The 13,333-nt window shown below is 37.1% G+C and overlaps 1 long non-coding RNA gene across 8 annotated transcripts; it reads left to right on the top strand.

Annotated features, from left to right (window-relative positions):
- The first annotated feature begins 9,662 nt into the window (after positions 1–9,662).
- Positions 9,663–12,594, top strand: LOC144193265 (uncharacterized). Of its 8 annotated transcripts, XR_013325706.1 has the most exons (7): positions 9,664–9,916; positions 10,036–10,128; positions 11,406–11,487; positions 11,571–11,632; positions 12,033–12,128; positions 12,205–12,350; positions 12,427–12,594. It is a non-coding gene; the product is annotated as an uncharacterized LOC144193265 (long non-coding RNA). The 8 variants fall into 8 exon arrangements; XR_013325705.1 differs by having other exon boundaries at positions 9,663–9,916; positions 11,571–12,128; XR_013325702.1 differs by having other exon boundaries at positions 9,701–9,916; positions 11,406–11,632.
- The last annotated feature ends 739 nt before the right edge of the window (positions 12,595–13,333 follow it).

The raw sequence follows: 13,333 nt of genomic DNA, 5'->3' as shown, positions 1-13,333 counted from the left end.
AATGTTGTGGGCTTTCTGAAGTAAATTTATTGGATATTTAGGGTACTTGACACCATTGTTCAGCATTATTACCTCCTATATTCCAACTGCAGAGACACCTATCCCAATTAAGCTGCATGGTTTCTGACGTCATGTTCTTGCAGCCTCACTGCCTATTATGGACCTTGGGGTGTCATTTTCACCGAGTTGTGTTAATGCGACGCCCTCAATCACAATGAGAACAGCACCCACCGCCATCCAAACAAAACTAGTGAAGCTCTAAATCAACCTTGCTGCCTTTTTCACTCCAATCCCTTTGTCTTTGTTTCATCCCTTCGTTAATATAACATACACTCATTTCAAAGTCTCCAATGGTATAAAATACATTTTCCTAATTGATGTAATCCAATCACTTTAATTTTTTTCTCCTCCCCTTACTTCCCATCATTCCAGCAGTTTCCGAGCATCTCTAACCAGCCTCCTTTTTACCAAGAAGAATAAACTAATCCATCTCTATGTGTGAAATATTACAGGGGTGTCACAATAACTGAGCCACCCCATCCTCATGCAATATTCAGAGGTGATGATCTTGGATTACTACTAATGAACAAAAACTCAGCATGCTACACAAACAGATCTTTAAGAACAGCTTGTGCCCTGTTCAGCTTCAGAAGCGCAGTCAGCTGGCGGTAATTAGAGGCCGCACACAAAGCTTGCCCAACACTGCACCCTTGGAGTTATTAGCCACTGCAGTCAGTAGGCAAACAAGTACTAGCGCAGTGCTGTGCTGAGATCAAGACCATTCTATAAACCAGTAAAAGGTATGTAAACATTTAGAAAAACAAGTCACATTTCACCTATTACTATTACTACTAGCTACTTATTTTAAATTCAGTCTTATCATCCTTGAGTAATTGTTCTCTTGAGTTAAGTTTCGACTACTCTTCAGTCCTATAACAGGTAATATAAAGTACAGACATCTATTTCTAAATGTAGGGAGAAAAAAGTAACCACAAGATAAATATACCATATTATATTCATGGATACACATGAATTTTAGATGATATAAATATCCATAAAAAATGGATCCGACTTTAAGTCATACCCACCAAATTTTATAAGAAAACTGGCCTCTAAGATCACATTGTATTATATATTTACACAATGAGACATGAACCTTATTAACCTGTAAACAAAAATAATTAATAAGCCTCACTCCACTATAAAACATAGACCAAGAATTATGCTTTTTTTATACAGTGAATTTCACAGTGTTTATTATTCAGGTTGTCATTTGCTTTGAATCACTACAAATATTAATGCACCTTCTAACTACGTAAAAGTACTAAAATGATGTATATAAACTACACTATACGCCATTGTACAACATCATGCGCACACAGACTTGCAGGGACAATGCCATTGACTTGCGTCAGCATTAGCACTAACAGGGTACCCCCCCCAGCCCAAGCATGAAAATAAAAACGCAGGGGGAAATCAATGTAAAAAGGGTGATGCAAAGCGACAGGAAAGAGCTAGCGTGGGCAAAATAGGTGGGGAAGGGAGGGGTGGAGATGATTTGTGGGAAACTCTGGGATCCTCCTACAAGGAATTTCCTCTAGCTGATGTGTTTCCCTTGCATCAATCCCACCCCACCCATTTTTTTTAGCTGATATTCATGCAGATTCATTGGTAATAATTAAACAGCCATACATTGGACTCAAAATGAGCAACTGCAGACTTGTAAATTGTGAAATTTGAGGGAGATGATTGAAAGAAGAGCAAAAGTATGAGAGGAAATGTTGGTAGGTAGATTATGGGGTGGGGCGGAGGGGAGTTAGCCTTGCAGAGGAGGATGCAAATGCAACATAATGCAGTGGTAGCAGACTGGGGCATTGCAGATGTGACAATGCAAAAGTGATGTAGGCTGCTTCTCTGTGAGTGCGCGTGAGAATGAGTGATGAGGTTTGCAATGCACCACTGACCTTGATGGACATGCTGTAAACTATGAATTACCGGTACACATCAAGTAGATGATGTGTCATGTGTTTGTAACATGAAGCAATAAGGGCTGCAAATGGAAGGGCGGGAAGGCCATGGATTGTCAAGACAACAAATGGCTTTGAATCAAATTGTCCCTGTCCTAACACATTTATCAAAATCTATAACACGAAAGAGAACAAAGCAAAGGTCCTAAGCCCAATAAAAATGTGTATTTGTGCCTTGTTTCAAGTAACAATAGTTCATTTAATGTTAATGACTCTCAATTCGTAATTTTAGCAGTGAAAAAGAACTATTTAAAAGTTGTCTTTGAACTTTAAAGCAGTGGTCCTTAACCTTTTTTTTTATCTCACCACGGATCAGAATCAGGGATCCATTCTTGGTATGCAAGGTTACACATCTTTCATTTCATTCATTTTTTTCTACAACATATCCTGACAAGTGTCACGGGGGGTGCTGGAGCCCGTTAACTAAATACACTAGACGGGGAACATCCTGATTTGGCAGCCGACCATGCATGTTTCATATTTGGACTGCATCAGCCTTTCGTTGTTACTCTTCCTGTATTCACACTGTATTTGGGTGTCAAGAAAAGACGGTTGCAAGTAGTCGACTCAGACTTTTCGTCCTGCTGTGGCAAGCCACATTTTGTGCTTGAGGGAGGAAAAAAAGTGCTGTCAAGGGGTGGTTGGAAGATACAATAAGGGTGTGACAGTAAAGGTTATGAAATGATATAATGTTCAACGTAAAAGGTACTGACAGGAAGGACAAAGCACATGTTCCCAGGAAGGACTAAGCGTCAGCGCCAGCTAATCTACAGCTGTGGTGACTGACAAGAGGACCAACTGTCATATTTTATAATATATTCGCCCCAAAAAATGAAAGATAGGCCTTTTCACGCTGAACAACGCCTTTCTAAATCCAACGCGGTGGAGCTGATTAGCCAAAGGCGGAAAAGAGACTTTATTTAGGACTTAATTAGCATTTAGTTTAGAAATCAGGACTTTTGGGGGTAGCTTCCTATATATAACTATAAAAATCCCTTCGATAATTGAACATAATTATTATTATTTTTTTAATAGTAACAGTTATCTGACCACTACTGATAATTTGACTTTTCTCATCATCATTCACTAATATAATGTTATCCTCTTTATGTATTATAATAAGAAAGACAACAGTGTCTTCACTGGCATTGTAACATGTACTATAAATAATCGTAAAAATGGAAACCGGCAGCAGCCTTTTCGCCGTATGCGCCCACACGTACACCGAGTCACCAAGTGGGCGTCTGGCAGCACGCGCTTATTGGCCAGTTGAGACCGCCTGTCTACTGGAAACAGTAAGAGGATGAAGTTCTCCCAATCAAAAGAGTATGATGACTTACATCATTTCATCCTTTGCCCTAAAGGTAAGCCTTGCTTCCGTTATCAGTTGAGGCTGATTCACCCCAGAACATCACTCAAATAGAAATAGTTTTTGCCGTAAACAAACTTTGCTGAAGTCTGAAAGGGCAAGGAGATGTTTTTATGAAACCTTTGTCTGACCTTAAAGTCCTTTTACGTCATTGAAAATAAGAAAATGACAAAACATCTTGAGTTCTAATCATATGAAGTCTGTAGGGGTCAAAGACATCACACAATCCAGCGTTTGTGTTGTAGTTGAATGGCTTGAAAGCTACTGATTCACTGGATGTTTCCTGAAAAAAAAGCTACTTTGAAAACAAGGGAAGCATTTGTATGTGGTTATACAATAGTCACATTCAAAAGAAAAAAAATAGCTTTACCAGATGCAAGTTTTCATACAAATTTAATGTTAAAGTGTAGTTTGACAAAACAAAAATAGCAATGAGAATAAATATGTTATTTGTTGGTCTTTATATAGTTGTTGGATTAATTTTGTAATACTATTATATAGATATATGTGTGTATTTAATCATTTTTGTATGAAAGCTTTTTCAATATGCTATTTCTAATAAGTATCAATGATATCATGCATGCAGAAGAGTCATAAAAAGTGATTTCCATATTTTACCTCACAGGTTAGTGGAAAGTTATATGCACCCAAAGAACCACATATGGCTCCCGAGCCATAGGTTCCCTACCCCCGTTCTAGACTGTACTGGTGGATAATACAGTACACATTGCAGGTGTAACGCATATACAAGTGATTAGTTGGTGAGAAGAATGATATTTATGCAATGATTACCTATATAAAATTAGTTGGATAAGATGTTTAGATTTAAAAAAAAAAAAGGGTCCAGGGACACTGTGTGAATGAATGATAGGTTTGTTCATTATTTCACTATATGATCACACTGTTATTTTATTAATGGTGGAGTTAAGACAGAAGCGAAAGGAATGTGAAATTAAAATTGAATGAAGGCAAACATGATGTCACCATTCTTCCATTTGCACTAAAACAGACATAAAAGTACACTCATAATTCATCCAACCTTATGTGGTGCTTTCAAGGGTTGGTGGAGAATTATTCACTTTTATTCATTTGCATTTAATAGCATGAAATATAAAATGAAAAAAAAATCTTATCTAACGAGAGCTCCCGTACATTAATCTGCATTTGACGGTACTTTAATATAAACTTGCACACACAAAAAAGCAACGGACAAAAGCCTCTAAACATACTAAAGGGCTTAAGGCAAACTGGATAGTAATGAAGCCGCCTCAGATACAGTTACCCTCGTCCAGTCTTAATAGCGGGTCAGAGGACTAACACAAACACAAAGGCAAGAGTTTATTCATCTAAAAATAACCTTTTATGCCAGATTCCTCTCAGTTGTGAGGAATTAAATGTTAAGTACACAGTGTACATGTCTTTCTAACCTAATTCCACAATGCACAGGAAGACTGAGTACCTCATATTGTGTTTGTTTTGTATTTGCACATGCACTTCCTCTATGGTTGCCAGGGAAACCTACAGGGCAACTTGTAAAATAAAAATAAAAAAAGAGATGATGCAATAGCCCCAATGAAATTTGCCACCACAGAGGCAGTTTTAGTTCTTACCAATGCAACTGAAATTAGGCTCACAGAAGGAAAAAAAAAGGTTATTTTGGCTGATGATTGACAGTAAGTGAATGATTGATTGGCCTGAATGGCAGCAGGTGGCGACCAGGTCGAATCACAAAAGCAATATTGAGGACGCTGAATGGGCTGCTAATGAGATACTGGATCCTAAATGATAACATGATGTTTATGAGAGGTCACCTGAGATGGCTAATGAATTATAGACATGCTGTGGCCAGGTGAGGTTGGTGTTTTGGGATAGGCTTTGGGGGAGGAGACTTCTAGCAGTGACATTTAGATGATAACAGTTCACCTTAAGAGGGGTAACAGGTGAGAGGCAAAGAAAGGCCATCAGGTCTATTGGCCAAGGACTTTTGTCATGTTAGATTCACTCACAAAATGTTTGATCAGCTTGGTCTGAACAATTAAGTTGCACATGGGTAGATATGGACTCTAAACAAAGCATGTTTGAAAGAAAGGCTCATTTAAAATGAGTAGAGTGGAACATATGAGAAGTTTGAAGATATAATCTGCTGCTTTGCAGATTTCCTCTATTTAAGACAGAAAAGGTAAGCACTGTATGTTGTTTGTGAACTTAAATAAAAATAAAAATAATGTAGTTTCAAAATAAACTCATATCACCTAGTCCATGTATCAAAGTGGCGGCCTGGGGGCCAAGCCTGGCCCGCCGCATAATTTTGTGTGGCCCGGGAAAGTGAATCATGAGTGCTGACTTTCTGTTTTAGGATAAAATTAAAATGAGTATAGATTTTTAATTAAATTTCCCGATTTAACCCCATTTAAATCAATAATTGTAATTATTTAATCATTTTTTTCTGTTTTTAGTTCAAAAATAATTTTGTAAAATTGAAGAATATATATAAAAAAAAGCTAAAACATTGTTGTTGATCTATAAAAAAAACTGAATATTCAGGGATTTTAATCCAGTTCTTTTAATCCATTTATTTAAAAAAATCTAAATATTATATCTAAAATGGCCCATTTGATATTGTGTTTGTTACAACCTTCCAAGAACAGATATATCAACACCCACAGTGGCTCAGGACATGTAGATAGTTAATATAACAGTCAACGTAAGCATATAGTCTTTATCCTCTACAAGCAAAAAGACTAATACTTGAACACCCTACTATGTCACTGCAGTAGGAGTGCACTATTCTTGCAGGACTGTATAATTCTGCCCCCCTGTGGCCTAGGTGTGCACACCAAAAATAAAAGCACATCACCTCTTTGTTTAAAGAAGGCCAATTGTAAATCCTAACTTTTACCACCAATGTATATCATAATATCCTTTAAAAGTATTGGATGCAGGCAGAAATATGCCCATTAAAACAAAGCACTTCTTGTCCACTGCACATGCATGGGCCCAATCCAACGTGCTATCACCCCATCACTTAATACAGATTATAATAATCTACGGCTGTCACTTCACTGCACAATCATACTCACATTCATCAGTGTCTGATTCATTGAATTTGCTCATGTGTTCTAGGTGCAAAGAAACCAGACACCTAAAGGAAACATGTAAATTCTATGCAAGCAAACTAGAGCAATAGTCCCACTGAGCCACAAAGTAAGGCAAGGCTAGGTTGATTGCAGGTATTTACCAGCTACAATGTTCTAGTGGCACTTATCTATGAAACATTAATGAGAGCTGATGTACTCTTAATAACCCTGACAGAAAATGTAGCACTCAACCTGTAACCGAAGTGTGCACTCCTATTATTATCAAGCCATAACAAGCCAGAGTTACATCAGACTGTGTACACTTGTAATCGCCTCACAACGACGGGGAATTTGTTGCCATAAAAAGCCTTTTGGAATTATTCAGACTTAAAAATGATTGGATGACGTTACATTCCATTAGTGGCACCTATTTCTCACTCTCTCAGCAGACATTCACATTTTCCTCCCTCGCTTTCTCACTCTGAGCCATTAAAGGATACATCCATTCCATAATAAAAGCCCATTTGGTCGGCTAAGGCTACTCTACCCCTCCACCGCCACCCCACATTAGTTCACTGACAAATAAAGAGAACATAATGCTGCCTGATAAATAGGTGCAGGCGCATCAAGCCTATTCATTTTCGCCTTGAACATGCATGTGGATGGATAGGTCAGATTCTGTAGGAAAGATGCCATGTTTTTTTTCTCTGAGGGTTCACTCTTGTCTTTATGTATGTTCCACTGCGCAGTTTGCAGGGTTTAACACACACCCCTGGGCATGAGTGAGGCTCAATGAAGCCAGCACATAAAGACAGCCTGCTCCTCTGCTTGCCCTCCTTCTTACAGTTACATAAGAGCGGGAGATGCAGGCGTACAGAACACTCCGGAAGCCCGAGGAGAAATAGGCTTGCGAAGCCAAAAGGGGTAAGGTGTGTACGTGTAAATATGTAGACATTTTTTTTATGTTATGGAGAACCACGTGAGAGAAAGGAAAAAATACAGCCCTGAGTGGAGGGGCAGGGCTGAGCCAAATGGCGCGTCTGCTGGACAGGAAATTCTAATAACTTATTCATGAACAGAGCGCCATAGGCCTTATTTTGCATGTACAAGCACATTTTCAATGTAAAGCAGAGATAATGACATGGCATGCTAGATAAATCACATGAACACATTTGGATACATAAAACAACAATAGCTCGGTTGTTGTGACTCTGACGATGAAAAGTGCAATGAAACATTGATTCGCCTCAGCAGGGTACAAAGTCTCTTACTAGTGCCCAACTATGGCACGGAACAACAAGAGGCTTTTACCGAAGACAAGAAGACCTCGTGAATATTCATGTCGCCACCGCTGTAAAAGACGGGCATAGAATTCACCAAGATCAACGCCGAGAAATCCCCAAACACTTTTGCGGTACACTTTTCACACAAGCTGCTGCTCTCTCGACCATTCTTTCTCTCTTTCTTCCTGGCATCTCATCTACCCACGCACACCCAAATGTTGAAACACACGGATCTCCAAACCACCTACACACTTTCTCATGTTTTCACGTGGTCTGGCCAACAAATACTTGTCGTATTCTTTTACCCTTCAACAATCTTATCGCCACAATCAGTTAACGTTGTGATGATTCACTATTAGACAATTTTTTGGATGGTAACGACCTCTCCACAACCTTATAAAATATGGGGAAAGACTCAGCAGCATTTTGACAAGTTCACAGAGTGTTCCCTCTCGTGTTCATGAGTCAGTGCTTCGCACCACTTCCTCGGATGGCTTGGAAGCACGTGTTCAGCACCTGCACTTTCAGCTGTCTGTGCCTGGGTTACCACAGCAACTTAAAAGTCTTGATCGTACATGGTAACGACAGATGACCTGATGTAAGCTTGAGAGAACGTCAACAAGACGCTGACAATTCCCTCCTCTACTGATCTCCAGGCGGGGGTGTTCAGCAGACAGCTGGGCCTTTTTGACGCCAGACTAAAGGGCCACAGATGTAGAAATCAATGAAGCAATGGTGAAGTTAACTTTCACTCTGTATTTTTGTTATAGTGAGCATTCACTTCATTTATTACCTTTGTTATTTCTTTATTTTTAATCAATACCTAAGAGGTGAAGACACATTCAGGGGAAACAAGGAAACAAATGGCTAACCTGATATGGCCTCATATTAATAAATAAAAAAAGAGCAGAAACAACTAGTAGATTCATCAGTTTTAATGCTGTGTCATATTCAAGGCCTATAGTTCATCAGCACGTAACCCACAGGCAAATAAAATGTATACCGTATTTTCACCACTATAAGGCGCACTTAAAAGTATAATATTTTCTCCAAAATAGACAGGGCGCCTTGTAATCCAGTGTTCTTCATATATGGATTTTTTTTAAAAAGTGTCATTCATTGAGGGTGCATGCAGAGATTTTCCCAAGTACTACTGTTTTCTCTCACAGGGTGGTGGCACAGTGGATAAGTCATCAGTCTCTCACATCTGTGGTCCTGGGTTTGAATCCAAGTGCATGCAAAGATTTTCCCAATATTATTCAGGTAAAAGAATAAGTTCTACAATAAATGACTAAGTGTGATCTGGGTATGAAAAGAGACAAAACAACAAATACTACAGTTTAATATTGTAGATTGGTGGCACAGTGGATAAATCACCACTCTCACCTCTGTGGTCCTGGGTTCAAATCTAAGTGCATGCAAAGATTTTCCCAATATTATTCAGGTAAATGAATGAGATAAATTTACAAGTACTACTGCTTACTCTCACAGGGTGGTGGCCCAGTGGATAAGTCATCAGTCTCTCACATCTGTGGTCCTGTGTTTGAATCCATGTGCATGCAATAATTTTCCCAATTTTATTCAGGTAAAAGAATAAGTTCTACAATAAATGACTAAGTGTGATCTGGGTATGAAAAGAGACAAAGCAACAAATACTACAGTTTAATATTGTCCAGGGTTCAGTTCTCAGTGCCGGCAAAGATTTTCCAAATATTCAGTTAAGAAGAACAAGTTAAAATGCCTAATTGTTTAAGTGTATAAGTATTCAGTGCTGGATGAAGCATTTTGTCCAAAAAATGATTAAGTGTTTCACCCAATTTCCTTGGATAAAACGTTTCAACACCTATGCCGAAGGCAGTTCGGAATATAACCTTTTACATACACACACACACTGACTAACGCACGTTATTATGAAAACAATTTCTATTTTGTGTTTGTCTATGTTTAATGGGCGTGGCCGAGGTTAGAGTTCAAATAGTCGATGTCATACAGAAAAATGGCGATTGAGACTGCACGGGCGGTCACTGCAGAACTGCTCAGAGCTGACGATTTGGCGAAGAATGGCTGACAAACTTCTCACAAGACGTTGCTGCACATGTTGTATGTCGTCGTTTGGGGATTTCGAAGCCCCGGTTCTCATCTTAAGAGCGATATTTGACGGTAGCATGCTCCGTTAGCGTGATGCAGCCATGACGGCAAAATGTTTGCAAACAAATTGGCTGCATTGCGTTACCGATCGCTCTTTGTTTTAAAACTAATCATTCCTTTGTGTGTTTCAGTCCCTCAACGAGCACCACCGACTACTGGGAAACATCAAGAATGTGGCCGAAACGACCAGAAAGGATCAACTGGTCGACGCCATAACAAAGGGGGTATTTTTTGAATAGTTCCGATTTTCTCCGTTTAATATTTAAACTTCAGCTTTCAGCATTCAAGGATTTGCGCCATTGGCTCGTTTTTCATCATGATACATTCAAATTTTGAATGAAATCACTAACTAACTTTGCGGTTTTTTTAACAGCAAACATCTGTGGATGCGAAAGGAATTAACAGTAATCCCTCGATTATCGCGGTTAATGTGGACCGTGATAAATGGAAAAACCGCAAAGTAGGGTCAACCCAATTGAATTTAATTAAAAAAATACTATAGTGGCAAGTGGGGTAGCTTCTGCTTGAGTTTCAATGTGGCTTTTCACATTTTAAAAGAGTAATATGCCATGTAGTGGCACTAGGCACTTAAATAACTAATATAATTTTAGCCCCTTAACTTTCTTTAAGACCTCAGGGTTAATGTAGAAAAGACATGGCTGCTATAAAGGAAAAATTTAAAGTAGGGTCATCCCTATTGAATTAAATTTAAAAAACATACTATAGTGGCAAGTGAAGAGTAGCTTCTGCTTGAGTATCAATGTGGCTTTTCACATTTTTCTGAATTTAAAAAAAGTAGTCTGCCATGCAGTGGCACTGAGCACTTAAATAAATTATATAATTTTAGCCCCTTAACTTTCTCAAAGACCTCTCGGCTTAACAGTAATCCCTTAATTATCATGGTTAATGTAGACCAGACATGTTGTGATAAAGGAAAAATTTAAAGTAGGTTTATGCATATTGAATTTAATTTTTAAAATACTATAGTGGCAAATAGAGAAGTAGCTTTTCTGAATTTAAATAAATAATCTGCCATGTAGTGGAACCGCTAATATTTGATGGATTAAAACAATCATGTATTTTTACCCCATTAACTTTCTTAAAGACCTCAGGGCTTGGATCTTTTAACTTTTAGTTTTAAATGTGGTTTTGACGAAATATAAGTGAGGCATTTATTCAACCATAGTGCAGGGGTCATTTTTGACTCGTGTATGTATGGTAAAATAACTTTTTTTCTTGGTGTAAGAAGAGAAAAACAAGCATTTTAAGATAATTATTTTTTAAGAATGAATAGATTGACTGAAAAACTTGAGGCAAAAGTATTTAGCCCCAAATGTTTTATTTTTTTTTTCAAAATAAAAGATTTCCCCAATTCTGGTAAAACCTTCCTTGCGAATGTATTTTTAAAAAATGCATAGATTGATTCTGGTGTAACATCCAGCACTGATCTATGCATTTTTTCACTTAACTTTGTATATTGACCTTTTTTTTTTGTTTCCAGAATTCCACCCAAGTCAAGATGGGCTACACAACTCCCCCATTTCAGACATTCTTCCTGATTCTGGTAAAATCTCACTTGCAAGGTCTTGCCTTTTATTTTGAAAAAAAAATGTGTAGATTCATTCTGGTGTAACATCCAGTGCTGATCTATGCATTTTTTTTCAAGATAAAAGGTAAGACCTTGCAAATGAGGTTTTACCTGAATTGGGAGAATTCCACCCAAGTCAGGTAAAACCTCACTTGCAAACATATTTGCAAGGTCTTGCCTTTTATTTTGAAAAATGCAGAGATTGGTGTTGGAGTAATAGCCAACACTGATCTATGCATTTTTCAAAATAAAAGTTCATACTTTGTCCTAAACTTGATGTATTGACCCCTTGTGAAAAGTTAAGTTCTTCCCTTTTATTTTGAAAAATGCATAGATTGGTCTAATGCCAAGCTATGCATTTTTTTCAAAATAAAAGACCTTGTAAATGTTTTTATATTTTCCCAAACATTTGCAAGGTCTTACCTTTTATTTTGAAAAATGCATAGATCTGTGTTGGTGTAATAGCCAGCACTGATCTTTGCATTTTTCAAAATAAAAGTTGTCCTAAACTTGATATATTGACCCTCTCTTGTTTTACAGAATTCCACCATTGAACAGATAGGCTCAGACGGCTTAATTTTTTTTCTCTGCTTCGATGGCCAATGTGAACCTGTCTGACATTTTTCAAAATAAAAGGTAAGCCCTTCTCATTGGTTTTTTAACTAACTTTGTGCCTTAACCCCTTTTTCAATTTTCGAATCTTCTCCACCAGGGGGTGGAGAAGATTCGATTTTTTACGATGCTGGACCAACAACGGGAACCAATCTACAAACTTTTTCAAAATAAAAGCTGGAGCTTTTATTTCCTGGATTTCCTGCTGGTGACAGGAGGAACTACTTCAAGTTTTTCAAAATAAAGGTGAGCCCTTCTCATTGTTTTTTGAACTAACTGTGTACTAACCCCCCTTTTTCAATTTTCGAATCTTCTCCACCAGAGGGTGGAGAAGATTCGATTTTTTACGATGCTGGACCATCGACGGGATCCAATCTACAAACTTTTTCAAAATAAAAGCTGGAGCTTTTATTTCCTGTTTTTCCTGCTGGTGACTGGAGGAATTACTTCATTTTGCTGAAGTTTTTCAAAATAAAAGCTTTTAAATGTATGCATGTGTTTTGTCTTTAATAAAAAATGCAAGTTATCAATTTTAAAATATTTTATTTACAAGTAAACAAAAAAAAAAAAACTTAGGAAAAAAAAAGAACAATAAACACTTAGAAAAAAAAAAGAACAAAAAAAAGACAATAAACACTTAGAAAAAAAAAAAACAATAAACACTTAGAAAAAAAAGAACAAAAAAGAAGACAAACACTTAGAAAAAAAAAAGAACAAAAAAAAGGGCAATAAACACTTAGAATATTTTTCTAAAAAGCTGGAGGAATAAACACTTAGGCAAAAAAATTGAAAAAAAAAGATTGTGAAATAGTAGGAAAAAAAGCTGGGGGAATGAACAATAAAAAAAATTAGAACAAAAAAGCTGGGAATATAAATTGAATATCCAAACATCAGGGGTGCATATATTTTCTTTAAAAGCTGGGGACATATAATAATTTTTCAAAAAGTTGGAGCAATAAACATTTAGAACTTTTTTTTTAAAAAGCTGGAGAAATAATATATTTAGGATTTTATTTTTTTTAATAGCTGAAGAAAAACCAAAAGAAAGAAAGTTTGAGCAGTTAACACTTAGAATATTTTTTTTAAAAAGTTGGAGAAATAATATATTTAGGAAATAATTTTTTTTAAAACCAAGGGGAATTTAACATTTTTTTAATAGCTGAAGGAATAAACCATATTTTAAAAGAAAGTTGGAGTAGTTAACACTTAGAATATTTTTTTTAAAAAGC

This window comes from Stigmatopora nigra, chromosome 2, assembly GCF_051989575.1.
Source record: "Stigmatopora nigra isolate UIUO_SnigA chromosome 2, RoL_Snig_1.1, whole genome shotgun sequence".
NCBI classification, from domain to species: Eukaryota; Metazoa; Chordata; class Actinopteri; order Syngnathiformes; family Syngnathidae; genus Stigmatopora; species Stigmatopora nigra.
The sequence above is the reverse complement of the archived record's forward strand: the minus strand, read 5'-3'. Positions and strand labels throughout refer to the sequence as shown.